We start from the raw sequence: 27,326 nt of genomic DNA, 5'->3' as shown, positions 1-27,326 counted from the left end.
TGCTTGACGATCGCTGTGAGTGCATGACGATCATTGTGAGTGCATGGCGATCAGTGTGAGTGCATGGCGATCAGTGTGAGTGCATGGCGATCAGTGTGAGTGCATAGCGATCAGTGTGAGTGCATAGCGATCAGTGTGAGTGCATGGCGATCAGTGTGAGTGCATGGCGATCAGTGTGAGTGCATTGTGATCGCTATGAGTGCATGGTGATCAGTGCGAGTGCATTGTGATCGCTGCGAGTGCAGGGTGAGCTTGAAAGTGAAGGCGAGAATGAGAAGTGAGAAAGCAGGGTGCATTCCCAGAAACTTGAAGTGTAGGGTTTCAGATATAAGTTAAACTATTGCTATAATGGCATTAATCAGGGATTGAGGGTGGAGGAAAAAGATAATGTGCTGATCCTGCAACAAACTTCCAGTCTTATGATTAGGGTTACCAGCTCACATTTGTAATGGCCCAGAAATAAGCAGTCACCTAAAGCTGTATTTTTAGCACTTATCTGTGAATACTTAGAACAGCAAATATAAATAGAAAGCAATGTTAATTGTGTCAATTTTAATTGTGTTCTAGGGCTGCCTCAATGATCCATGATTGAAAATTAAAGAGAACAGAGACAGAAAAGTCACATAACTAATTAATACATACTTTTTTATTTATAACTCTATTTAGTGTCTAGAGCAGGCATTTTTCTTTTGGCAACCCAACTTTATATTCCTTTTCATTAAATGCATTCTCACACTACAGCAAGAAGTGTAAAAATACAAATGTAAGGAATTAGCAGAGTGGGGGCCCAGGGGGTACTGGAACCATAAAAAACATTAAACCTCTGTAACCAGTTTACAAAGTCATGTAAATATGCTAATGGTCTTTAAAGACCTGTGAAAAACTCGGGCGTGCCGGAGATAAGACTCCAGACACTGCCCAGCCGAGCCCCCAGCAGCTCGAGTTTCACTGCAGCAGCCCGGGCTGAGACACAGGACGGGGGAAGAGGGGTGGCTGAAGCCCTGGAGGCCAGGACAGACGTGTGACTGTGAAGGCGCGACCCCTTCACACCACTCCACGGCCCCCCTGGGGGTCGCGCCCCACAGTTTGAAAACCCCTGGTGTAGGGTGTGCCAGCCAATGTTCTGCTGCCACTTGCGGCATATATCTAGGTTGCTTAATCCAATACCATGCAAAATGTGCTTGCTCTGCAGTAAAATAAAGTTCAAAATCAGGTATTCCAAACCCTCCTTGTGAGTAGGGTCATGTCATTACCTCCCATTGTAATCTGGGCTGTTTGCCACCCCATACAAGTCTTATCAACTCTGACTTTAGCGATTTAAAGAAATGCGTACCCGGGTAGTATGATATATTCAGAAAGAGATACAGAAATTGCAGCAGTATCACCATTTTAATCAGAGATGCTCGACCTGCCATGGACAACGGTAACGCCAACCACTGTGTCACGTTATCTGTCAGTTTGGTCATGGTCGTCCCATAATTCAATCTCAGGAGTTCCCCCCTATCCTTCGTGATTCTAATCCCTAAGTATCTTAGGTCATCTGCACACCACTCTAAGGGATAGTCTAACGAAAAGCGTACAGTAGCATCCGTGCGCGGGAAGAGACTAGACTTCGCCCAGTTAATCTGTACACCAGAAAGTCTCCCAAAGACTATGAATTCTCGTAGTATTGGGCTCAGGTTCTGTTGCGGGTCTCGTACATACAGGGTGCTGTCATCTGCATAGAGGGATACAAGGATTTGGCGTTGAAAACACTGCAGTGCTTTGTCCTTGTGACACTGCCTCAATTTTGCCGCCAGTGGTTCAACAGCTAGCACAAATAATAACGGTGACAATGGGCATCCCTGCCCTTGTAATATCGAATGTTTGTGATGTGTGCCCATTAATTAGAATCTTAGTTACTGGTTTGGTATATAGTAATCTAATCCATGATAAAAACAAAGGCGGGAACCCCATTCTCCTCATCACTTCAAAGATATAACTCCATTCCATGGAGTCAAATGCCTTAGTTGGGTCTAAGAAAATCGCTGCCATAGGGAGGTCTGGGGATACTGTATTCAAAACAGTAAACAGGTTCTCAAATTGTGAGAGGTGACTCTTCCAGGCACAAAACCCGACTGGTCTGGCAAGATCAAGTTTTCCATGAGCAGACGCAATCGCGTAGCAATCAGTTTGGCCAGTATTTTGGCGAAACAGTTAAGTAGCGACAGCGGCCTGTAAGAGTCGCAGAGTTCCGGTGCTTTGCCGGGTTTCAACAGTGACAGTATGAGGGCCTCTCTCATAATAGGGGGAAGATGCCCTACTTCCAGTGCATCTACATTAACTTCCCTAAGCACAGGAGCCATGATGTCAATGTATGTTTTATAAAATTCCACAGGTATCCCATTTGTGCCTGTGGCCTTGCCCTACAGCATACTCATTATTGCCTCCCGCACCTCATCCAGTTTGAATGGTGCACATAAAAAAGCCTATTGCCCGTCACTAAGCCATCCCAATGCTACATCCCCAATGAAGTCATCCAGCTCACTATTGCCTTGCTCCGTTGTAGTATATAGTGTGCTGTAGTGTTCCAAAAATGCATTCAGTATAGTGTGTGTATCTCTGCAGACCTCTTCATTTAAGTTTCTTACCTCCGTTATGTATGTGGAGCATCTAGGTGGGCTCACCTTTTGTGCCAAGCTTCAGCCAGGCCTATCTCCCTCTCCAAAATTCCTGGCCACCCAGTCTTTCTTCCTTGTGCGCTTCCTCCATGTACAGAGTTAGTTTTTCTCTAAAGGCTGCTTGTGTCTCTCCACTTGGTGCCACCAAGAGTTCAGTTTCCAGCTGTTTTAGGTCCCTATGCAATGATCTTAACGTGGCCTGTATATCCCTAAGAACTCCAGCTCCTTTTGCTATACAGTACCCACGCATCGTCACCTTAAATGCATCCCAAACTACTTCCAAACTTGCAACCGATTCCTTATTTCGACAAAAAAAGTCACTAATCTCCTCCCTTAGTTCCTCCTGGAAGACCGTGTCAAGTGAAATAAGTGCATATAGTCTCCAAGGGCTACGCGGTATATTAAAGTCTGTAGACAAGAGCGCTATTAATACTGGTGCATGATCAGAATACGTTCTAGCAAGGGGCTTTGTGTCAGCTAGCGCAGGAGCCAGTCCCCTAGTCACCAGGAAATAATCCAGTCTGGCCCAAGACTGTGCATGTGCAGTGAAGTGTGTACCTTCTCTCTTTTGTGGATGCACATGACGCCATGCATCTATCAGTTGATAGTTTATCTTAATGTCCTTTACCACTGCCTGAGCCTTAGTTTAATGATGCGGTGCTGCATGGGATCTATCCATTGTGGGATTATATGTGATATTGAAATCCCCTCCCCATATGACATGCGTAGACACTGTTTCAAAAATGTTAGCCCATAGTGTATCAAAGAACCCTGGGTCATCCAGATTTGGCCCATAACAACAGGCCAGCATGACCGATTGGGAACCCAACCGCCCCCACGCTATACAATACCTGTCTTCCGAATCCCATGAAGCTCCTGCCAGTTGAAACGGTGCATGTTTCTTAATCAATACTGCAGTGCCTCTTTCATAAGTGGAATATGAAGAGAATATTCTAGTCTCCGCCCATTTACGGGCAAACGTGACTGGGACATTACGTGGACAGTGAGTCTCCTGCAGCATCACAATGTGCACATTGTGTCTGTCCAAATACGACAACACCTGCCTCTTTTTCCTGGGATCCCCCAGCCCCGCACATTCCATGTACTGACATTCAGCGTAGTTACTGATGTTTCAACCATACTCTCCCATTGTGTGTCTCACAGCGCCCAGCACTCCTGGAGGACGCCCCTTCCCTAGCGTTTTGTTACACTTCATAACCACAATGTGATGCATATGTTGCCCATAACGCCTCCTCCAGACCCTGTCATTTTCTCTAATGTGTACTGGTAACTCAAAACATCTCAAACTTACACACTCCCACTCCCTTCCCCTCCCCCCCACCTCCCACTGAAGCAACCCAATCTTGCCAGCATCTGTCACCCTCACCTCCCTCCCCTTCCCCAAGAACAAGTGCAATAGTGTCTCTAGGTTCACAGCATCTTGTGTGCTGTGTTCCAGTCCAAGGGTGCACCCTCTGGGGGACATTTTTAGGGGGCTACCACAGATCCATCTCCCCTCTAGGCCCTCTGTGGTGTATCTCATCAGGGCCTCTTCTCAGGGTGGAGTGGGACCTGGAACTCTATCACTTCAAACAACTGGTGCCTCTTGGAGAGTCTTACCTATTCATCTCTATTATCAACATATATACTTGCCAAGTCCAGAGCATCATTCGTTCCGCACCCATTTCACAGTCACTGCGGATGTTCCTCCTCTCTTGCAGGGAAGTGTCTCTGGGAGCTGCCATGACTTCCTCCCCCTCGGTGCATGCGTTTTACTGTTCGAAGAAATTCTTCCACTTGGTGAGGATTAGTGAAAAATCTTTGTTTGCCTTGGGGTGTCACTCTCAATTTTGCGGGATAGAGTAGGGCGTAATCTATTTGTGCCGCACGTAGCTTTTTCTTTACTTCAATAAATTTCCTTTGTTCCTCTTGCACTATGGGTGTAAAGTCTGGAGAGATCGAGAACACTTTACCCTCGAAATTCAGGGTCTGCTGGTTTCTGGCTGCACGCAGGGCCACATCTCTGTCCCTTTAATTCAGTAGTCGTGCAATTATGGGCCTAGGAGGAGCGCCAGGCGCAGGCCTTGGTCCGAGGGATCTGTGGGCCCGTTCGACAATAAATTGCAGGGAGAACGCCTCTGCTCCTATCGGAGCTGTTAACAGTTTCTCCACATATTCCTGAATTTTACTGGTGTTGGTTGTCTCTGGAATTCCCACCACGCGTATGTTATTCCGGCGGCTACGGGCTTCCAAATCTTCATTCTTAGCCACTATAGTTCTCAGAATTTTGTCCATGCGCTCAAGTTGCGCTGTGTGGCTAGCCGTGTTGTCGTCGTTGGCGGATATTCGCCGTTCCGTTTCTTTTATACGTTCCTCATGCGCATCTTGCTTGGGTGCTATGGCGTCTATTCTAGAGGATATGTGATCAACTTTGTCCACCACAGTCGCAAATCCCTGCCTCATTTCCTGCAGTATATTTAGCATGTCCGCATTTTGCGATGTGGTACCTCCATTGCCTCCTTCCTCCTCTGCAGGCTCCTGATCACTTTGCTTGTGTTTGGTCACATTTTTGGTTGATTCAAAGCTTATTTTCAGCTGCCTAGTGTCAGGTTTCCCGTTTTTATACCAAGTTCTTGCTGCCAAGGGGTATGATGAGGTCTCACTTTCTCTGCCACGCGTTGCCACGTATTTCAGGACTTTTCCAAGCCAGGCGTGGGACTGTCGTAGAGATACTGATCCTGTCCCTGGCTATACCTGCTACTTACACATACCTACGCCCTCCTTAACCACTCCCAACTGTGTAATATGTTCCTGTTACTGCTATATTCTCCTAGCAGTCCAATATTCAGTGCAGTCTTACTAGTATAATCGGCGATTACTTTAGCGCTGATAGCATGTCATGGTGTGCTGTGCTTAGTTTGCCACTATGATCTTCACACTCATGCACAAACCCAGCTGTCCAGTCCTATGGCCCCCGTTAATGGCGATCCGATCCTCTTGTCTGGGAGGGGAAGGGGGGGGGGGGGGGGTGGAGGGGGGTCTGGATCCTCCCCCAGTCCCCAAACCAGCTCTGTTATATCTACTAAATCCTTGTTTTCCTTGTTCATTGCACGTACGTGGAGAAGTGTGGCTCAGGGGTTAGAGGCGGCAGACCTGGAGCTTGAGTTCGGCCCGGGACCAGGGTTCAATTCCCCGCCTCGGCGGGTCTTGGGCTCAAAATTCCACGGACTCGTTAATTCTCTCTCCGGTGCCTTCTCAACTCACGGGTTCACACTCTGCGACTCTGGGCAATAGCTTGCTTAATCTCCACAACGGCCCCTCGCGGTGGGATGCCTGGCTTTTACCTTGTGGATACCCTGCCAGGGTTATCTCACAGGGGAATACCAGGACGGGTTCCCTAAGCAAGCGCTGAGATGCCCCAGGGTATGTCGTGCGCTATATAAGTTTCATTCATTTCATTTCATTTCACCTCCTTATCTGGGGGATCAGGACGTGTCTCCTTACCTACGTGGCAGGGCCTATGGCATACCCTACGATCTCCCTCAGCAACGTGCTGAGTCCTCCAGGTCTCCTGTGGTCAATCGTCCGCGCCCCACGTTATATGTCTCAATACTCCCCTCCCTCGTGCTTGCACTCAACCGTGTAGCGTTGCTGCTCCAGTTGTCTCTTCGGTGCAGCCCGCGCTTCTAGGGAGAGGGGGAGGTGGGAGGTATGCGGGGGCCTCCATTTTCAGATCGGTCTGTATCTCCCAATGTGGCGTAGTATGCCGCAGCCACCCACATCTGCCGTCGGGCCGTCGTCACTCCTCTCTTAGGCCTGCAACACCCGTGTGGCGCAGATCTCTTCCCGTCAATGCTCATCAGACGTTCTTCTTCCCCTCAAGGCACTCCAGGGTACCGGTGCGTGCTCCCAGATCACCAATCTTTCACCCACCGCCATGACAGAGTTCTTTTCACTGACTCATTTTGGACCCCTCAGGCGCACTTACTTCCCGCTGGCGGTCCTTCCAGTGCGTACTGAATCTGTTAACTACTCCAGCCTCTCCTGTGCCCGCTTCAGTGGCACAGTGGGGCAGCGTCTTCGCACAACTTGTCTGCCGCTCCCGCCTCCTTTCGTGCGTTGCGCCTAGCGGCCTTCCCTCCGCGCCTCAATCCCTGGCCTTGCCTGGCGCGTCTCCCCGCTCCACTCGCCCGCCGTTCAGCAGTTCAGGGACCGGGTGAACTTCAATCCGGTCAGCGTCTGCTCATCCCGCCTTCTTTTGGCCTCAAAATTTCACCTAGTGTGCCTTTTGTCTTGGTCTCAAACTTGGCTGCGTTTCAATCGCTTGGCACTTCAGTTATTAAGGATAAATATAGGATAAATAATCCAAGCAGCAGGAGCCTCACATTTGTTCGGCCATACTGCGTGTTCGCCCTCTAGCGCCCCCTCCTGCCCTGAAACATCTGGAGTAATGTGCAGTGTGTTCCTGGTGTCTGTGGGGTGCACCGAAGGGAGGGCTGTTATAGAGCAATCTTTTGAACCCATGCATCAGCAGGTCTGCCAACTCTCCAAGCTGACAGAAACTGCAATTCTGTGATTGGAAATGTTGGGGCCTGGTCGGGCTGTGATTGCGTTTTGTCATCTGTCCATGCATGACCACAACTGCCAAGCAGAAGCTCAGCCTATTCATGGACATACCTGCTTGAGTTCAGATAAGTGTGTGCATAGCTGCAACTTCCAAGCTGAAGATTGGTCTATGCATGGCTGTAACTGCCCAAGAGGTGATCAGCCAAGGTATTACCAACTCGAGCGGGGACTGCAACTACAGAAGTTGTTCCGGGCCCATTCAGGGCTGCAGCTACCTAAATCATGATCCGCCTGAAGAGGCTGAATCTACCAAAGTGTTGCCAGGCTTGACCCACCAGCCTTGGCGAGGGTCCATTGTCAAGACCCTGAGGATTAAGACACGCACTGATAGACCAGTTTCACCACCCCACATATGGACTGGTGATTCCTGCTTCTACTCACTGAAAGGACCCAGATTGACTACATCACCATAGGCAGGAGGTGTGAAGAAATGCCAACCAGTGTGGCACCACTCTGCCAGAGTGTTCAGGCATGCCCAAGTGCCCGGGCAGCCAAAGCAGGTTTGAGAGGACTATTTTCTCCAGCGAGTGGTAAGAGTCTGCATACCCCATATTTATTGATGATTCTAATTACACCTGAGGTATATTCATGCTACTACGTATGGCCCAAAAGAGAAAGGGGGGGCACCCATAACCGAGTGAGAGAGCTGGGACCAGGGGTGGACAGTTAGGAAGCTGGAGAGGTGCAGCATCGACCCAGAGAGTGCCCAGTGTCACCGAGTTGTTAGCTTGTTTGGTTGATCGTTGAATTCTGAGTTTGAACACCCCCCACTACTTCCCTGAGAAACCTGTGACTGCTCGCCATCGCTATCATTGAGAGTCAAGTGTGCATTGGATTATACTTTGCCCAGTTGGCAGAGCTATAGATAAATGTACGTAGAACATCACAGGTAAACATCCTCAAATTTCACTTTTGATGCCTGATAACCCCAGACTGCCCTGTGGATGGCATCCCATTAGAGAGGGAGTCTGAGCACAGTCACAGGTCTGAACATAATTGTAAACAAAAATGTGAAATTCCAAGGATCCTTGACAGGAGCATTGATAAGACTGGATGAAATTTGAAGTAAAGGGACAGATTACCAGCGCCAACATGTAGTATTCATAAGACGAGCAGGTCTATTACATTTGTAAACAAAAACTGGAAATTCCAAGAATATTTGAAAGGAGCACTGAAAAGATTTTACGGCCCCCTCTGGTTGATGAGAGCAATGGCCTTCAAATGCAGTACCTGTGAATGACTAAGCTATGAAAGATAACCTACATTTTTCCAAATGATGGATAGCTTTAATGAGAGCTCTCCTACACCTTTCTCCTTTTTGCTCTGATCTTCCCTGGTCCTGTGGCCGGGTCACCATGGAGCTTATATTGTTGTCTCCACTATCCTACCAAATAAGAGACCCCTGGATGCAGGGGCTTAGCTACATGGGGTTATTTGGGGTGTTACAACCCCCAATAAATATATTATTTAATAAATAGTTGGGTACAGGAGCTTACAGTCTGGTATGACAAGGTGTCTGTCAGATTTCAACTGTTTTTTTTTTAATTCTTTTTATTGAAAATACAACGAAAAAGAGACATCAGGTGACAGCTTAAACATTAGCAAGTTTCATCGTTACTTTCCATACATCACAAAAATTCAATACAGCATAATGAAAATGGATCAAGGGAACTCGTGCAACTCTACATCATCTGGGCGTATCGGGGGCGCACACATATCCCCACGGTAATGATTCCAGGACCCCAAACCTTCCCCCGTTTCCTGGACACCCCCTAGCCACATACACAGAGCGCTCTCTAAACATTCACCAATCCAAATCTTCCACCCATTTCTCTATCCGGGGCGGTTGGCTAGCTCCCCACAACTGAGCAATATTATGCTTCGCTTTCATACATGCCAATGTCACCCACTGCTTCCTGTGTGCATTCAGGTCTGTGGGCTCCCAAACATTGAAGACACACCTACGGGCCTCCGGCCTTATCTCTAGCCCCAGGACCTCTAGCACCTTATCATGGATCTTCTTCCAGTACGTTTGCACCTCCGGACAGTGCCACAAAATATGTAGAAACGTTCCAAGTTTCCCGCATCCCCTCCTGCACTCCCCACCCTCCAAGCAACCCATCCGGACCAGACCCAGCCCAGTGACATATGACCTGAGTAAAATCTTTAATTGCACCAACCTGTATCGCCACCACCCATGGAGAGGAAACCGCCTCCCGCCAGTCCTCATCATCCAGCTCCAGCCCATCTCCATTCCAGTGTGATTTTATAAGTCCATATTATTTATGAGCTTCCTGTATATTAAGGAGATGGTCCTCTCAGGGAGATAACCGTCTAACACCCGGTCTTCTAGGGGGGAAGCAACCAATCAAAGAGGGACCCCTGAGATCTGATGCTAGGCAGGAGCGCAGTGTACTAGAATACGCAACCAAAACAAGAAAAGCTACTGCCTAGATATCATAATCATAAGGGCTCTATACCTGAGTCCCAAAATTATCCATAGTTCCCTGAAGCATACTGGTACACATAAATTATGTAATACAGCCACTTGAGCTTTTAGAAAAAAGTATTCATTTTTATTATTTTCATAGTTTCAATTAGAAAATATGTTAAAACATTTACACATTTTCAATGGATCCAAGATGGAGGTGCTGATTGCTCTACAGACCGTACCCCGCGTCCTTTGCCGGTGGATTTCTGGCCAACATCTTCCTTAGGCACGGTGGCGGCGGCGGACTCTGCCCACAACCTGGGGGTCATGTTTGGCCCTAATCTACAACTGGATGCTTTTGTCAATAAGACAATCGCCACCTGCATGCTGTTGCTCCGTACTCTGCGTAAGATCCTTCCCATGCTTCCGTCGCAGGCTAGACCGGAGGTAGTACGTGGCATCATTCTCAGTAGGTTAGACTACTGTAACGCACTGCTTCTGGGCGCACCTAGCACCTTGATCAGTAAGCTGCAGCGCATACAGAATATGGCAGCTAAGCTTGCCCTTTCTCGGTTGCGCTCTGCCTCCTCCTCTTTGGCGCTCAAAGATTTTCATTGGCTGCCTGTCCAGCAGCGTATTTGTTTTAAAGCATCTTGCTTAGTCTTCAAGGCCCTTCATGGTCAGGGGGCGGTTTTGCTGCAAGAGCTTTCTTCATGGTACTCCACCTTCAGACCTCTATGTTCTTCCTCAGCATGTTTGGTGGTAGTTCCTAGAATCCAGAGGCTACGGATGGGTGGCCGTTCTTTTGGCCACACGGCCGCTAAACTTTGGAAATCACTCCCTCTGTCTCTGAGGAGCCTGGGAGAACTCTCACCTTTTAAAAAATGTTTGAAGACTTATCTTTTCCCCAGGGCAGTGTAACTTTGTGATTGCGTAATTGGTCAGGTAGAGTCAAAGCGCCAGGATACCCTTTGGGTGACAGTTTTTGTGCTATAGAAGTATGCGATACATACATACATACACATACATTATAAATAATCAAATACATAGCGGTGTCCCACACATCACTTCATACGCACCATCAGTCACACTCAGGCAAACTTTCATCAAGCATTATCAATCGCACTTTGCTCAACAACAGTATAACTGCCAACTGATGGTACGATGACTATGGTCCCGTTGGGTCTCTACAAGGAATGAGACCAATCCGAAGGATATGGGACTAACTTCAAACGCCAACACGCGTTTCGGTGTCAGGCCTAATGGTAGGCCACACCTTCATCAGGGCTAACTAAGGCAGAGAGGGGGACAATTCATTTGAGAAAACACATTACACATTTCAGTGTTCTTTTACATGTTGTGGCATTTAAACCGTCAGCTTCAGGAGCAATTGTATATTTATTATATTATAAGGAAAAACCTGGAATTAGGCACTTGGAAGGACAGTTTTAGTGAACAGTTGTGAGAAAAAAAAATACCAAGATGCAAAAAACGAATAAAAAGAAAATGTGAAAAAGAGTATAAGGCAAATAACAGGGCAACACAACATGCACACAAATATTTAAGCTAATAACTCAATCGGGAAGTGTACTACCTGTTCGGGCTGCTCCACCTAACCCCCCTCGAGCCCGAGGGAAGATGTACGGGGATTCGGAAGAGAAATAAACAACAAAGTTCAGGATATGAGGCCAACTAACCTCTAAAGGTTATTATCATAAATCCTCAGAAGGCCTACCTACAAATGGTCCAATGGGGTATTCTCTTCACAAATATCGAAGAACAACCCTAGCACAGAATCTGGGAGAGATGAGCCAAACATTACTGGATGAGCCCAGAGACCGAACTTTCAATACATCTGTCTACCAAATATATTCCACATTCCCAAGAGTATCCTGTACTTACTGGAATAGACTATAATCACTCTGTCAAACTTTATTCAGCACAGACTAATGTAGGTGGCGGGGAGTCACGTTCCCACAATGTGGGGTACTACTCTGGAAGTAAAAGAGTCTTTGTAAAATACCAAAGGTGGCCCCAGCACTTGTACTAACAAAAATCCATACAAGTTCCTATGGAGACTTACCAGGGTATAAATAACGAGATGTAAATCCTGAGGAAATCCGGATACAGGACCAGAGTTGCGATGATATCGTGCCAGAGAAATGTAAATCGCTCGATGGCGAATGTCGCGGGGGTCAGGTACGCCACCGTTGGTAGCACTGGGATAGAATCTATCAGGAAGGAACATATCGGGCTAAGAGTCCAGCAAAATACAACGTGGGCACAGGGCAAGAACTTAACGAAAAACCCTGCATCCATTCTACAAATTTCCACTCCACCTGCTCCGGTAAGTACGAACCAAAAAGCCCAATATAGTGACACACTTGTCAAGGTTATAAACACGGGGGAGAGCCTCTTAACAAGAGCCCCGCCTTGGGACTAAGGCTTTTCGCTGCATCAACTAATGCATCGAGTATTATCTCACTAGTTGAAAAACGAATTATTGCAGAAGCGTCTCAGATATTTCAAAAACGTAATACTAAGGCTGCCAGATTAATGTTCCATAACACATGACAGGGTACTTCTTGCATTCAAAGTAAAGCAAGGTAAATATACCACACATGCGGTGGCCCGTCGACAAGACCAAATACAGTTCCCTTCGATATTTAATCTGGCGGGGAGCAATTAAAAATTCGCCCATCCTACCTGGTTCAAATGACAAAGTCACGTCAGGGAAACGGCATCCTTCTCTCCCGGCGTGGCGGGTAATTTGCGGTCTCAAGAAGCAGCGTTTGCATTTGGACGCCATTTAAATATCCAGCGAAGGCGAAACAAGCCTCCCGAATGGGGGGCGGAGACTTAGACGGTAGGGAGAAATGGAAGTAGGGCTGATGGAGCAAGTATTTGCATGTTACGTGACTTGCTTGTATTCATGAACCTCGAATAACGTTAACTTCGTAACCAACAATGTTTGTCTTATTAATATTGTACTTTTACACTACACGGGGGTGTCCCAGTGACTCTTGCCTATGTGTGTACTATTCCTAACTACGCTTGCATATTACATGGTCACTGCTTTGCGGGAATACAGTCTGCGCATGCTTCGGTCATACCCATGTGATGTGACGCACTCGCAGTTCTGGTGGGAAACTGTTGCTCATGCGCAGTACAGCTAAAATGGCTGCTTTGTTTTCTCACATGCTTTTCGCTTGCAACGCTGCTTTAGCAAAGCTGTGTGTTCTGCTTAACTCCTAATGCTATAGGTATAATAAAGTAAGGGGTGTAGTGTAGCCAATCATGGTATACAGTGTAATCATTTTTTCTGTGTTTCTAAATTGTTTTCACTTACTTTTCATGTGCTGTACTCTTTGGGCCGGGGAGACGCTAAACACTTCATCTTTGAAGCCCGTGTGGTACCAATCACGTGATGGGGGAAAAGAGAGTCATGCCGCAGTGGAACTCAGCCAGCTGGCTGCCGAAGCTAAGATGCTCCTGGGAACCTGAACCATGCCCCAGCGAGGAATGGCTGATTCGTACCTGCACTTGTTACATTTGTAATGTTTTACTGTGTACCCTATTGTCTTCTAAAACTCTCATGCCATGGGAACTGGAATGTAAGGGGTGGGTTCGAGAAATGAATATTAAGTCTGAGAAAGGCCAAAATTTAGGTTAAATGATGATCTAACCTCCTCCTTTGTCCAATCAGAATTTAAGGAACCGGGCACTTGCAACATTGGTGGGTGGTACACTGACCGGAAAACAGAATAACTAGCCTAGGCTTAGCAAGAGAAATTGTCCGACTTGTCTGAATAGCTGACCTGTCACTGACCCAACGAACTCTATAGGTGATTGATACAGAGAGCTGCGGAGCACTCTGTCCGTAATTTCCACAAACTCAGTCGGAGTTTGGAAACCTTAAGTGCCAATTGGGGTTATTGGCAGATTACTTGCAGAGAGGGAGTAGCGCAGGCGTTGCATCCGAAGCTGCAGGTGTTGGTCGTACCCTTTGGTGAGCCCGTCCTGATCCAAATCCTGGCGTTATCCTGTACCTGCTTGCCTACTGGCAACCTGAGTCCTTGAGGGTCCTTTCCCGTCTTTCCCAACTGACCCGTGGCCAGGGTTAGTCCTCATTCTGTCCTAGGTAAATATATTCTGTGCGGGTGTTTGTCTATCTAAACCTTTTTTTTTCCTCTCCCGTCTCAAATAAAGCATAAGTACATATGTCCTTTCCCCTGTCTCTCTAAAAATAGATTTCATGCAAACTTGTCTCTTAGCATGTTCCAATGTTCTCCCTACCCTTGGAAAATTCTGAATTATATGCATATATAGTTGTTCCATTCTTGGGGCGTGGCTTGGATGCCGAAGAGGTAGGCAGCGTGAGCTCGGAGCCCGATCACGGAAAACATCCTGAATATCTGATCGGACCCCGATGTAACCAGTATCATCCGGTACTGGAAGGCACTGCGGAGGGCCCGGGGCCCACGGAAGACGACACCGAGCCATTCCACAGCGATATTTTGGCTTTGAAAGTTGGACCCAGGCGAGAAGTCGCAGACCCCAAAATGGCGGCGAGGGCATGAGACTCGGAAGCGACGGAGGCATCTGCCTGGAGACCTGCTAAAGACTGCACCCTGGTGACACAGGGGTGTTGACGTCTGAATCGCGCCTCTCCCCCCCAGGTGCTGAGTGGACTTTGGGCGCACCGTCGGGCGGAGACTGGGGACTCCCCCCTGGTAAGGGCGACGACAGTGCGATAGTGTCCCAGCGACGAGAACCCTGGGCCCCTGGCACGACTGGCGCCGGCCGGGCTGCGGTCATTCAGTGTTTCCTGCGTTTTGGAGATAACTTCGGACCCGGGAGCCCTGCTGTGGGGTGGAACCCAACGGCAAACGTAGGGCGTCCAGGACAGTACCCGAAGGCCACCGAACGTGCCGGCCCAGATGGGGAAGACGAAAGGGAAGGGAGATGGCGCGACCGATACTGAGGCCGCGGAGGGAGCGGAACGAGACCAAGCAGCATTGCAGCGGATGCAGGATCGTATCCTGGAGGCCATCGCCACCACAAAGGACGCCCTGCAGCAGGATATAGCTCAGGTGGCGACGGGTTTGGGCCTCCTGAAGGCCGACCATGACAAACTTAAGGACAGGGTGAAGTCCGTGGAGACCACGGTTAAAGAATTAGCCCCGGGCCATGCTACAATGAAAGCCCAGATGGCGGACGTGATGGACCGTCTGAAGGTGCTAGAAAGGAGGGCCGAAGATGCGGAAAACCGAAACAGGCGCAACAACGTTCGCCTAGTGGGCCTGCCAGAAAAAATCGAAGGCGACGACATGGTGGGCTACCTTGATAATTGGTTGCGGACGGAGGTGGCACCGGAAGGATTGTCCCCCTTCTTCTCCCTGGAGCGGGCACATAGAGTTCCAGCGCGCCCGCCAGCCTTGGGCCTTCCTCCTCGCCCAGTGGTGTTTAAGTTGCTCCACTACCGGGACAGAGACTGGCTCCTGCAGAGGGCGAGAGAAGCGGGGCCATTTCAAGTGGATAACAACAGAGTCACCATGTTCCCGGACTATACATTTGAGACGCAGCGGCTCCGGGCAAACTTTCTGTCCCTCAAACGGGAGCTCCACCAGGAAGGCATCAAGTACTCCCTGTTGTTCCCTGCCAAGCTAAGAGTGGTAGTGGATGAGAAAACATTATTCTTCACGACCTCCGCGGACGCTTGGGACTGGTGGGACACTTATAAAGCGGGTACGGATGGTGCTAAGGCCAGGGAGGAGGAGGCTAAGGTGGCGCAACCGGTCAGGCAATCCTAACGGATCAGGAGGAACCGCAAGAGGACCGGAAAACCTTCGGTGTCGCAGACGGAGGCGGAGAGGCAGGCGGCACTGCAGGCGGTAGTGGACTTATCTAGGACCGCCAGGAGTCGGTCCGGGAAGGGCACGGAATTGGAAGACCCGGGCACGGGCTCAGAGACTGGACAGTCGGAATTCGGTGGAGCCCGGGGCCCTATTGTGACGCCGCAGACTTCGGGGGAGATACTGGAGGCGTGTTGAACTGAACTGGTGGAGTGAACTCGTTGGTTGGACACCGGGGCACTGGGCCCGCAGTAATGGAACGTTATTGATTGAGGTTTTGGGGAGTTGTAAGGTGGGGATTGTGGGATGGAGTGCACGGGGCTGATTTGTTTTGAGGTTCCATTGCATTGAGCCACGCCTTACTGGCCCCTAAGGTCACCGCAGTGGGGACTGCGACTATTGCCGCCTTTCCTTGAGGGGTGGTCGGGAGTGTTGGTTTGGATGGGGGTACTTCCAGTTGCGGGGGGGCCTGTCCTGGGGGGGTGGGAGATGCGAGCAGTTGGGGTTGCTCGGGGGGTAGTTGTTGTTGGAGGGGTTCAGCTTCCTGTTTGGAGAGGGTGGGTGGGTGGACCCGTGGTCGCGGGACTTATGCGGACATTGTTCTTTGCTCTTTGGTCCGGTTGTGTAGGGGGGGATGGCTAGTACTGGGGCGCTGAAATGTGTGACCTGGAATGTGCGGGGTATGCAGTCCATGACGTGCAGACATAAAGTCCAGGCGTACCTCAAACGTCGGGGGGTTCATATAGCTTTCCTGCAGGAGACGCATCTTAACAAGCAGGAGGGGGCTGCTCTGCAGAGGCGCTGGAGGGGGCAGTTATTTTACACGACATTTTCGGCTTTTGCAAGGGGGGCACTGATTTGGATACGGGCGGGGGTCCCCTTCCAGGTCTCGAAGTCAGTGGTGGACCCGGAGGGCAGATATGTAGCGGTGGAGGGGAGGCTGAGAGGCAGGGTGATATCTCTCTGTAATGTGTATGCTCCTAATGTAGACCTACCCGCCTTCTTGTCTACCATCTCGGGCAAACTGGCGGGTTATTTGGCAGGGCCGGTCCTTCTGGGGGGGGACTTCAACTCGGTTGAGGATGTGTTACTAGATAGATCCCATCCCCCGCTGCGCGCGTCCCCAGTGCATAGGGTCGCTAAGCGTAGGTTGGAATGGCAGGAAAGCTGGGCCCTCACGGATGCATGGAGGGCGTTGCACCCCACCACTAGGGATTATTCCTTTCACTCGCACCTACATGACCTGCACGTGAGGCTGGATGCGTTTCTTTGCTCGGCGTGTGTGCTCCCCGCGGTGGGAGGGGCGGAATACTTGGCCAGGACGCTATCGGACCACAACCCTTTGTTGATATCTCTGGAATGGATGGTGACTGTTAACTGCGTGCCAACATGGCGCCTGCAACCTGACACCCTGGATGACTTGTTGTTCAGGGAGGCCCTGGGTGAGCGCATAGAGAGGTATTTTGAGGTGAACAGTGGCTCGGCCTCCACTAGGGCGGTCGAATGGGATGCGTTTAAGGTGGTGGTGCGGGGTCACTGTATTGGACACACGGCAGGGGCTCGGAAAACACTGCTAGATGACTTAGATAAGGCTGAGATGCGGCTGAGGGACCTAGAGAAGAGGAGCCCGAATCACCCTGAGTTGCAGGAGGGGCTTAGCGGGGCACGGGAGGGGCTGGCGGTAGAGCTAGAGCGGCTGCGCAGTTTTGATCACAAGGAGTACATGGCAAGGGCGCATGCGGAAGGTGATAAGGCGGGGTCGATGCTGGCTTGGCTTGCTAACCCCGTCCGGAGGGGTGTGCCGATCATGGGGATCCAGGAGCCAGGGGAGGAGCCCTGCCACACTCAACCCGGGATCCTGAATAAGTTTCGTGCTTATTATGAGGGGCTCTATGAGAGTGGTGGAACGGGAGGGGCGGAAGAGCTTGAAGAGTTTTTGGACGGGTTACAGCTGCCGCGAGTGGCGGACTCGGAGGCGGAAGAGCTAGGTCGGCCCATCTCTCTTGGGGAAATAGGTTGTGCTGTAAAGCAGATGGCTAGAAATAAGACCCCGGGACTCGACGGACTGCCAATCGAATTTTATGGTAAATACCTAGAGCACCTTGCCCCACGGCTGCGCGAGGTGTACAACGAGGCACAGGCGAAGGGCCGACTCTCGGGCTCCATGTGCGAGGCCCTCATGATCCCGCTCCTGAAACCGGGCAGAGAGAGTGCGGCTCTGTCCTCGTATCGTCCGTTGTCTATGTTGACGACGGACTACAAGATCCTTAGTAAAATTCTGGCCAACAGACTGCTGGTGCACATGACAAGCCTGGTTCACGGTGACCAGTGTGGTTTCATACCAACACGCAACACCACTCATAACATTCGTAGGCTCACGAGACTGATGGGTGAGGACTGGCCTGACGCCGTCTCCCCATTTGTCCTCTCCATTGATATTGAGAAGGCATTTGATAGCCTTGAATGGGGGTACTTGTATGAGGTGATGCGTCGCTTCGGACTGGGGGACGGATATATAAAATGGACCAAGGTCCTGTACACCGAGGCGGTAGCGAGGGTTCGGGTGGGCACACTGATCTCGGGACAATACCCGATTAAACGTGGCACTAGACAGGGTTGTTCCCTATCCCCGCTCCTATTCGCGTTGGCGATGGAACCCTTCGCGGTGGAAGCTAGACTGGGCCGCCACTACGCAGGCTTATCATTTAGGGGGAGACCGCAATTCATATCCCTGTATGCAGATGACCTGCTGATGTTTTTGGCCGATGCGGGCCCCGAACTTCAGGGGGCGCGGCAGCTACTGGGGCAGTTTGAAGGATACTACTTGGCAGCGCAGCTGCAGACCTTTACTCAGGAGGTGGCAAGGGTGTACAGAGGCCCCGAGGACGCGAGGATGGAAGGTACCCCGCGACATGTGCTGGCGTATATTACGCTGCACCAGAAGCTCCGGGTGGGAGACCTAACGGCCGAGGAGCAGACGTTCCGGCTTTGCTGGGACCGGGCCCGTAAGCGGGCGGGTGTCCGCTTTATGTATGCCCCCGAAATTCCGCTGGGGATGGTCACCGCCCTCCCGCATGGAGGCGACTGGTCGCGCTTACTAGGATGGGAGGAGGCGGGAATACAAATGTTGGGTGACCTTTACGAGGATGGGGTTTTGCTGCCGTTCCAGGGCCTGCAGGAGCGATTTGACCTTCCGAGAGGCGACTACTTGCTGCACGCAGCAGTCACAGGCGCCATGCAAGCTCACTGGGGGGAAGGGCTGCAGGAGCCAGGCACCTCGATGGCCTGCCAGTACACCATGATGGCGGCGGGAACCTTTAAGGCTGTCACGTGCTTGTACGCTAGGATGCAGCGGGAGGCCTTGCAGCCTTTGGCGGCCCTGAAGGCCAAATGGGAGCTGGACCTTCAGGTAGAGATACCGGACACGACCTGGGGCCAGTTGCTAAGACGAGCACGGAAGAGCTCGAGAAATGCCAGGTTTCAATTGATTCATTTCTATATTATCCACAGGGCATACCTCACCCCCGGGAAAATCCAGCAGTATTTTGGGGCGACCGACGCGGCCTGCCCCAGATGTACTACAGTTGGGGCGGATTTGTGCCATATGCTGTGGGATTGCCCCTCTCTGGGAGACTATTGGCAGGAAGTTGGGCGGGCCCTTAACGTCGCGACGGATAGGGATATCCAGTTTACCAAAGCGGTTGGTGTCCTCCATTGGTTCCCGCACATGCCTAGGAATAAGATGACTAGTAAATTTATAGACTTGGGGCTTATTCTGGCCAAGCGGGAGATCACAAGGAACTGGAAGTCCAAAGCGGGGCCCACATATAAAAAGTGGTATGGGGAATGCCTGAGATGGGCCGCGTGTGAAAGTACTTTGCGATACCAGATGGCATGGAGGTTGAATGATGAGAAAGCTCTGGAAAGGGCAACTGCATGGGAAGTGATGGTGCAGGCGCTTCGGGATGTGGACGATGAGGGGCAGGATGGCGAGAGCGAACTGGACGGGGCGGACCCCATCACTACACAGGTGAACACACTATAGTGAAAGATAACCTCCTCCTGCATCACACCGGACACTTTTACACTGTTAGTCCAGCGCAGAGCGACCACGGGGGAGGGTGGGTAGGAGGCTGCTTTGGAGGGATGTTGGGGTACCGAAATTTGGGGGAGGGGGAGGGGTGAAAACCGCAAAAGCAACCCAGGGTTATTTGCTTAAGGAAGCGATCAGGCATTGCAAGGAGATACAGGTACTGGGCAGGGGTGAGGTCGACCGCGCCAAGGCTGAGATGACCCCCCGAATGGAGATCGACTGGTTCATACTAAGCCTGTACATGTTATCTTATGACTGATAATTGTATTGTCTGTACACTTATATTGGTGATGCAATAAAAATGATGTTAAAAAAAAAATAAAAAAAATAAAAAAATAGTTGTTCCATTCTTACCCTCCCGTTAGTGAATAAGAATATCTGAACGATTCAAATAAAGTTTCGTTTCTTATAGATAGTTAGTGATAACTGAAAGTCTGCTATGAATAGTATGTTCCCTTTTCTTACCCGCCTTTAGTGACGTTGTGAAAGTCCATTAGACTAAAATAGTGTGTTCCTTATTTTTCCCCTCCCTTTATTTTTCGATTTCTAGATGATTCTTGCTATTATTCATAGCTATACTACATTCTTAATTCTAGTAATAGATAGTTTGATCTGTGTAAATCTCATTGTCATGGCATTGGATGAAGAAGAAGAATTAGATAAAGGTGTTGAAAACTTCTTGCGTTTGTCGTTATTACAAAAGTATAAACATTTATTTGAATGTGCATGGTATTGTGTTTTCTACCTAATCCCACAGCTAGCTCCTGATTCATTGTGATCTTAGGTACCTGTTTCAAGGATTGGTAAGTCAGGTACACAGAGGTAAAATAGAAAGGAACAAGGGTTACTGATAGTAGTGTGTAGGTTTAACTGATTAATGAAATATTGTGATAGACACATTATGGGCCCAGGTGTGCATATTTGGTAAAATACGAGTCAGGTGACCTGCGCGCTCTATCAGGGCAGCCTAGGATGAAAACGGCGGCCATGTCTTAGTAGATGGATATGTTTCCCAATGCACCTGATGGAGAGCATCAAAACATTTGGGTTCTCTGATGAGGACTTTGCCCGAATGATAGGCGTAACGGCTGGAAGCGACAAACAATTTACCTTACCTAAAAGGACTTGAAGGTGAATGGAATAAACTACGTAACCTAAAAAAGAAATCCAAAAGAACTGAAGCCCACGCTAATTTTATGTTGGATTATTTTAAGGCTGGTACTATTCCCATCGGTCTAAGGGTCAGGAACATCCGGGGCCTTTTCGTTGAAATTAGACAATTTCTGGAGACATGGGCTTTAATTTCCAATAGATGCTCCAGAGATTGGATGATACTGATTATTGAGACCGCAAGAGAGGTCATAGCCATTCTGACCAAAGAAATTGAAGAACTTGAAGAAAAGCTTAAAAGGGACAACTCAGTTGAAATGGGAAAGAAAACATTGGAAGACATCTGCCTAGAATCAGACTCCTTTTCTGAATATCTTCCGAAAAGGAAGACAGAAAAATTTAGGAAAGACATTAGGCTGTTCTCGCAAGAACGAGCCTATCCATACCTGCCGTCCAATTTCTATACCACAACTGAAAGGAATGGTCCCTTCCAACGCCCGCCCCATTGGGGAAACCGACGGGTGACCACCTTCTCCGACACCACCGATTCACACGGAGAGGGATCTTCCAATTATGACCCCAATTATAATTCTAAATACCTCGTCAGGAAACATTTGAGAGATCAGCTGGACAGGGCATTTTTTAGGCAATCGCTGCTTCGTGAGACCACCAATTTCCCACCATGCAGGATGCCGTTTTCCTGACGTGACTTTGTCATTTCAACCAGGTAGGATGGGCGACTTTTTAATTGCTCCCCGCCAGATTAAATATCGAAGGGAACTGTATTTGGCCACATCTTGTCGACGGGCCACTGCGTGTGTGGTATATTTACCTTGCTTTACTTTGAATGCAAGAAGTACCCTGTCATGTGTTATGGAACATTGTTAGACCTGTCTGCCTTCGGGTAGTCCCTCCAATTGCCCTCATAGTTTCTTACCAAAGGCCCAGGAGCCTTTTCTGACTAGAATTCACCCAGACCTACAAAATGGTGGCCATCAACTGCCAAAACTGCCATCCTCTGAGGAAGTCCCATAGGATAGCATTGAGGCCTTCCAGAATCTTCTGGATCCTGCTGGACCCTGTGTGGCCAGCCTATAAATAGGGCAGGGGCAAGGTAGCCATTTTATGTAGAAAGTGACCAGAGGGAGAGCGAGGTGGACAGGGACAGGAGGGAGGCAACATTGTAAGGAGGACAGCGCTTCTGCAGGAATAGACCGACTTGTGGGCCGGCTGATTTCCTAAACCGACGCTGCACCTTGTGAGTTGACCAAACCCTGACCTGAGAATTCCAATACCAAATCTCGGAAGAGACCTCGCATCTGCCTCCCCTGAGTCTTGTGTATGGAGAACTGTAACCCAAGGACTGACAAGCGGTGAGAGGTTGCCACCAGGAGATCGCTGTTGTCTTAAAGGCAAGAACTCTACACAAAACTGACTGTGGAGAGTGCACCTTTATTTGCGGAGATTGCACAGTGCGCGCAGACACAGAACTCACTGGCGGATGACGTGAGGCGTCAGCTGTCACCACTTCAGCGGGCTGGTTGCCCCTTCTCATCGAGTCAGTTTCCGACCGCTGTGAAGAAGAAGGCGCGGCTGGGCGGAAGCCACCTGTGAGGAGGTGGAGTCCTGCGGTGACGTCGAGAGTGAGAGGCGGGGAGACACTGAGCGAGGCCGAGCGGAGTCCGGGACCTGACCCAGGAAGTCTACGTCGCCGTCTGGAGAGGCGGAGCCGACATCGGAAGAATCTCCGGACGTGGTGCAGCGCGAGCAGGGAAGAGCGGCCCCCGTGAACCTCAGAGGAGCCTCTCCATCTCCGGCGGGAAAACGAGTGACCGGAGCACCTTAGAACCTCCAGTCGGGCCAGTTCCCTAGTGCAAAGTAAGCTGGGAAACTTGTGGGGAAGCAGGAGGCGGCTCAGCGAGAGACCTGGGACCCGTGAACTGCCGGAACCGAAAGTAACTGCCACAAAACTTACCGGCTTGGAACTCTGCTTGCTAATGAGCAGATTCTTTATATTAAGGAGCAGCAAGGTGACCAGGGTGTGAGGAGGGGTAGGGTGCTCTGAGAAATAGCCCCCCCTCTCCCACGAGGGATAGGAATCCGGATCGTAGGGCTACATTAGAGGCCAAAGAACAGTGTTCTAGAAATTCCCCAGTGGTTGAGGTGCTCTTAGGAGCCAGAGTTTTCCCACTATAAATAGAGCTCAACTAAAGCCATAAGAAATGTATGAGTAATTTGCCTATCTTCTTTTGATTGTATAGTTGGCTGTAACTCTGGCTGGGGACGCTGCTGGGGGTAAAACACGGTGCAGCTGTAACTCAAGCTAACTTGGCCCCTAAGTTCTTGTGGGTAATGTACTTGACGGTTTACATGTCAAAGAGCCTTAATCTAGTACTGTGTCCTAACCAAACTATACTGTTTAATTCCTGGAATAGTGGTAGTTTGCTAGGTATTGGCGCCAATAGGGGATGTGCACCTGTCCAAGATTTGGATACTCAATTGTAATGGTTATACGGTGCTACAAGGAGAAGAGAACCACTACCCTCTTCTGGTTTAGGCAAAGCCACAAGATTGTTTGAAACTCCTTAGCACACGTTAAGTAAATTATGTTCAATCTTATACATGTGTTTTCACCATACAGTTCACATAAAATTAAATTCTCAATCCTTTTGTTCAGGTTTGTAGCTTTATTTTCAGGAGACGTCACAGCCAACACGTGTTTCGTCGGTTTGGGGAATGTAACCCCCGACTTTCTCAAGGCTATTCTCCAATCTTTCCGTAGATATAATTTGAGGTGATACTTCCAACCCTCAGTGGGGTTCTTGTAAAGATGAGAAAATACAAATGAATTTTCTTTCCAGCGTTGACCAAGATGTTGGTTCAATCTCGGATGAGCTTGTTGCCGTGTACTCAAGCGGGAGAAAATACGTCCCGTCTGCTCCGTATAAGTTGCAGTATTTTCTCCCGCTTGAGTACACGGCAACAAGCTCATCCGAGATTGAACCAACATCTTGGTCAACGCTGGAAAGAAAATTCATTTGTATTTTCTCATCTTTACAAGAACCCCACTGAGGGTTGGAAGTATCACCTCAAATTATATCTACGGAAAGATTGGAGAATAGCCTTGAGAAAGTCGGGGGTTACATTCCCCAAACCGACGAAACACGTGTTGGCTGTGACGTCTCCTGAAAATAAAGCTACAAACCTGAACAAAAGGATTGAGAATTTAATTTTATGTGAACTGTATGGTGAAAACACATGTATAAGATTGAACATAATTTACTTAACGTGTGCTAAGGAGTTTCAAACAAACTATACTGTTCAGGCTAAAAGAGGTGGTCATAGCTGTGAATATTGCTGTTTAATCTAAAATGAATGTATTCTCTAATGAAATGAAGTAATTGATGAATATTGCTAATTGATGGTGTACACTTCTAATGAACTGAATGTATGTACTATCTTGAACTGAAGAAGAAAAAAAAGAAAGGTACAAAGAGAAACTTTTATAAAAGGTACTGGTATTTTTCAACAAAGGTGTGGTGTCTTTTATTTTTAGCGGTAAGACATTGAGTCACTGTGAGTGAATTGTAAGCATTACACTAAAGCCACGGAGCTTAGCTGTTTCCACTCTGTGCCAGGCTACCCTATGTAACCTGGGTGTTCCCTAGGTCCAACATAATTGGTGCTTCAGCGGTGGGATACAAGTTTGTGCTACAACCACTTATTAGTGACACAGTGCTTACCACGGGCCTACACCTGAAGTTTTCTCCTGGCGGACTTCCTAATTACTACTTTTGCTTTTTCTAAATTCATTCCTGGTGGTGGGTGGAGGTAGCTTCAAATCGCCCCTTGTGAATTTATTATTTTTGTGTGCTTGTCCCTAAATTGCCCTTTAGCAAAATGGAATTTGCTTTGGAAGAAATGGACACTTATTCTGTAGCCCAGCTTAAGGACTTTTGTCAAAAGATGGGAGTGTTCTTTAAGCGTGGTGCCAAGAAGGGGGAACTCCAGACCAGTTTGAGGGCTTGGGTGGCAGCACATGGAGAAGGGAAGGAGGAGGAAGAGGGGACGGACCGGAACACAGTCATAGGGGTAGAGGGATTGTTCCATCCTGAGATGGGAAAACAACTTCCAGGACCAATGACCTACTCAAGGAGGGGCAGTAGTGTCTCCGGAGGAAGCTTGACTGAAGCGGAACTCACAGACAGGAGGGAGAAAAGGCAGCTGAAGTGGGAGTTAGCCAGGTTAGAACAGGAGAGGGAAGAACAGAGGATGGCTCATGAGATTAAATTAAAAGAGCTAGAACTCCAGGCCCTACAATTAGGACCCTCCCCTACTCCAAATGGTGGCAGCGAAACTAAAGAACCAACCAGGGAAACCTGGCCCTACCTACCTAAAGACATAGTTGCCAGCTATAGTCAGGGGGATGATATTGCCAAGTGGCTGGCTGCCTATGAGGTCTCTTTAAAAGCCCATGGAATCCAGGAGAAACACTGGGGGGGTTGGGTTATATAAGTATATACCTCCCACTGGCCGGGACACATTATTGGCCCTAGAACAGGAGGAGCAGACCCACTACCCCACCATGAAGGTAGAGTTAATCAAAAAGTTTGCGCTAACCCCGGAAAAGTATCGCCAAAAGTTCAGGGGGAGCCACAAGTTAAGCACCCAAAACTGGGTGGATTTCCTGGACTATGCGAGGAAGGCATTGGAGGGCTGGGTACAGGGCAGCGAGGTGAAGGACTATGAGGGGTTATATGACCTTTTTCTTAAAGAGCATTTACTCGAGAAATGTTTTCCCGAGCTGGCCAACACCTAGTGGTCAGCAAGCTGACCAACCCCCGGAAGCTTGCAGAGGAGGCGGACATCTGGGCAAGTACCCGGGTGTCCTCAAAGGGGACTGGAGAGGATTCCCAAAGGGCCGGACAGGGTGCCCCTCAGAAGAAGGAGGGGGGAGATAAAAAGCGGGAGTTCTCTAAAGGTCCCCAAAACAGTTTCCAGGGCAAGGGAACAGGTTTCACCCCTAAGGCTAACCCGCCCAAGCCAAGGGTTGTCCACTGCTTTGAGTGTGGTGGTGTTGGACATTATAAGGGAGATGTCAAATGCACAAAGAGACCATCCCCTCCCACCGGAGGAAAAGCCCCGGGAGTAGCTAGTGTAGCGCTCGGGGAGGAGTTGCCCTTAGATAAGGGGGGTGAGTGGGCGGGTGTCACCTTAGTGTCCCTGGGGGATCGGGAGATGGTTCCTAAGATCCAGGCGCCCCCAAATACTACCAAGTATGGGCAATGGATCACCATCAATGGCCAGAGAGGGGAGGCTCTGAGAGATACAGGATCCAGTATGACTATGGTGAGGAGTCAACTGATGTCTCCAGAGCAGGTGATTCCCAATGTACTCCACCCCGCCGCGATGGCTGACGGCAGAATGGGCCACTACCCTGTGGCCGAGGTTCCCTTTGAGTGGGAAGGGGTTGCAGGTTCACTTCGAGTTGCCGTAAGCCCTGCCGTGCCTGTCGATTGTCTGCTGGGGAATGACATGGAGCACAATGCTTGGAGAGAGGTGGAATACCGGACGCATTCAGAGATGCTGAGTACACCTGACTGGGCCTGTGTAAGCACAAGGTCTGTGACTGCCCGGAGAGGGAGTTCGCCCGGGTTGGAGCCTGGAACAATGGCCCAGCCCGCTGCCAAAAAGGGACAGACCCGAAGACAGGAGAAGAGTGCTTCAGCTTCCACACCCCTTGTGACAGATCGGCCACCTGCGGTGGTGGACCAGGAGTCCGTGGAGGGGAAGTAGTCTCCCTGGAGGACCTACCCATTCCTGCTGAGTGGCATGTGGAGGGAGGGCCTACCAGGGAGGAGTTCTGTACGGGCCAGAAGGAGTGCCCTACCCTTGAGGGACTGAGGCGACAGGCCGAAGCCCAGGCAGCAGGGAACGTTGCGGGACATTACCCCATTTACTGTGAGGACGGACTCCTCTACAGTGAACCCAAAGTACCTTTACCTGGTTCATCTAGGGCCTTGGTAGTCCCTCAACGATACCGAGCCTTTCTGCTAGAATTGGCTCATGAAATACCCTTGGCAGGACACTTAGGTCAGGACAAGACCTTTGCCCGGCTTGTCCCCCACTTTTACTGGCCTCAGATGAAAGTGGCGTCTGACACCTACTGTTGGACATGTGTATCCTGTCAAGCCAGTGCGAAAACAGGGGTGAAGCTGAAAGCTCCCCTGGAACCACTACCTGTTGTTAGCACCCCCTTTGAAAGGGTGGGCATCGACATTGTGGGGCCATTGGATCCACCAACAACAGCTGGTCACAGGTTTATCCTGGTTCTGGTGGATCACGCCACACGGTACCCAGAGGCAATTCCTCTGAGGACTGTCACTGCACCTGTGGTGGCAAGGGCCCTGATGGGGATCTTCACCCGAGTGGGTTTCCCCAAAGAAGTTGTGTCCGACAGGGGAACCAACTTCATGTCAGCATACATGCGGACAATGTGGAAGGAGTGTGGAGTGACCTACCGGTTCACCACTCCCTATCACCCCCAGTCA

Source organism: Lissotriton vulgaris, chromosome 11 (genome assembly GCF_964263255.1).
Source record: "Lissotriton vulgaris chromosome 11, aLisVul1.2, whole genome shotgun sequence".
In the NCBI taxonomy this organism is placed as follows: domain Eukaryota; kingdom Metazoa; phylum Chordata; class Amphibia; order Caudata; family Salamandridae; genus Lissotriton; species Lissotriton vulgaris.
The sequence above is the reverse complement of the archived record's forward strand: the minus strand, read 5'-3'. Positions refer to the sequence as shown.